Source organism: Euwallacea similis, chromosome 25, assembly GCF_039881205.1.
Source record: "Euwallacea similis isolate ESF13 chromosome 25, ESF131.1, whole genome shotgun sequence".
NCBI lineage: Eukaryota > Metazoa > Arthropoda > Insecta > Coleoptera > Curculionidae > Euwallacea > Euwallacea similis.
In genome coordinates, this window is record NC_089633.1 from 963748 (window position 1) to 966292 (window position 2545).

Below are 2545 nucleotides of genomic sequence, written 5' to 3' on the forward strand. Positions count from 1 at the left end.
AATCAATAAAAGATGTTATAAAAAAAAGTGATAAGAAGCCTTTTAAATCAAAATTTCTTCTTACACTTGAAGCTGGAGATCAAAATCTAAGAATCGAGCTCGGTTTATGGCTGTACGATATGTACCAAGAAGATCCTAACTTTTTAAAAAACATCTTATACGCCGATGAAGCTACGTTTATGACAAACGATGTAGTGTCACCACAAAATAGCAGAATATGGAGTAATCATAACCCGAATTGGATAATCCAATGTAGCTGACAATACTCCTCAAGAATAAACATTTTCTGTGGTTTTGCAAATCAAGCCATATTTTTTCAATAAAAGTTTGAATACTGTTCATGTCCTAAGATTTCTACAAAATGATTTTAGTGACGCATTTGATGATCTTCCTCTTGATTATCGTTGCAGTTTACATTTCCAACTTGATAGAGTGCCCTTTCATAATGCGGTTAATGTGACTAATTGGTTAAATGATAATTTTCCTAAACGCTGAATCGGACGAAATAGTTCTTTTATTCGTTGGCCGCCGCGATCTGCGGATATTGCACCCATGGACATTTTCCTTTGGGGAACAATAAAAAATAAAGTTTATGTCACAAGGCCCTAGACTCGCGAAGAGCTTTGTGCACGCATTAGAGAAGCTTGTTGGAGCATAATTCCATATCAACTAAGTAACGTATTGAGAAATAATCATCGACGCATTGAAAAATGTATAAGAGAATTTGGGGGGTTAATCGAAAATGTTAATATATAACTTAAAAAACTGTTTTAGTTAATACTGCCTTAGTTAATAATTTATTATTCTTTGTTAAATTGAAATTAACATTAATTTATTGTAAAAAGTTTAGTTTTTAGTTTTTAAACAGTTCAAAGTTCTTTAATACTAATAATACATTTTTTCTTGAATAACTGCCAATCAGTTTTATTGTTAAAATGAATTTTTTGTTAATTTTAAAACTTGTTTACATGAAAAACATGTTTTATTGATTTTCGCGAACGTCCTGTATAACAGAAAAATCAAAATTGGGATAGGTGGGTTTTAAGCCATTCTAATTGAAAATTTGCTTTCATCTTTATCCTAAAAAAAGCCCTAATAGTACTTTTTGAAATTTGATCTCACAAAAATTCACGCAGTTAGTCATGGTTATGGGTGAACAGTCATCGTACCCACTAAACAAATGCGCATTTTGAATATCTAATTAACAAAAAAAAACATCCAAATTGGCCAAAAAATGAAGATTTTACAAGGGTGGTAAGTCTTTAACCCAGATACTTTGTCTACTCATTTTGCAACTGTACTTCAGAAACTGTGTAGCTCTCTTTGAACATTATTCTGGAAAATTTTTCTCGACATTACCCTATCTAGGGTTCCCAATAATTGCACATTGAAGGAGAATAACTTCAGTTTATTACATCTATAATATTTGTTTGGGAAACTTAATTTAGAACAAGGATCCCCTTCCAGAGGTTTTAGTATTCCATTTAGGAATTACAAGCTTTTAATTGACTCTTTTTAGCTGGCCTGCTTTGGAGTAAATCCAGTTTAGTAAGCGCTATTCAGGTTACCAATTTATTTTAGAGCAATTAAAAGCTTCTTCTCGTGCATCTGCAAAAATTTTGATTTGCAAAAAATCTCCGAAAATGATTTTGGTGAGAAATTTGCAGAGGACTTACATACAATTTTCCCAAAAAATTTCTTTATCATCGTTTCTTGTATGTTTTTCAGTCTCATGAATCTTGACTTTCAGACTTGTGAAGTCCACAAGTAGCTTATATTTGCCCCAAATATGTTTGTCTTCTCGAAGTATTGCATGTTTTAGGTAAATTGGGTACTCTGTTGAAGCATCTCGGTTGCCAGATTCTATCTAAAGGAGTACGTGATTTTTCTTTGAATCTTTCTACTCCTCAAATATTCCTGCATTTCGGAATATTCTTCGAATGGTTTGAAAGCAAACTTATAATATATAAGTTTTGTTCAAGTAATTTGTGTACTTTGGTTCTTCTGATGTTATGGGTTAATCGGTACTTTTTATTCATTTAAGAGAACAAGTTCAGAGTTGAGGAATGCGGTTTAAAGAAACCGAGAGTTTCACTTCCGAGGGCTCAAGAAAATCACTAAATTAGTAATTTGTCTATTATCACTTAAGAAGTTCTTGAGGAAGATGAGGGCGGGAGAGGAAAAATTCGCTACATTTGCTGCTAATGAATGCGCTACTGAATATGCGATGTTTATTCCAAGTTTCTCTTTAGGCTCTATTCAGATTCCTGAATGTACCAGTAATAACAATTTAAGACCTTTAAACAATTAGTTATTATGGCAATAACCCTGGCAAAACTTTTAAATCTATTTGAATCGGAGAGGGGGCGCGACCGATTATCCCCCCAAATCCAATTAAAATTATCACCAGCAATATCAAGGGGCGCTAATAAAATCCCCCAATTTGCCGTCGCTCCCATTAAAACGGCCCCCGAATTCGAAGTAATTCGGTGGGATTTAATTTAAATTAGTTTTCTCCGCGGATGCGGAACTTCTACATCATCGC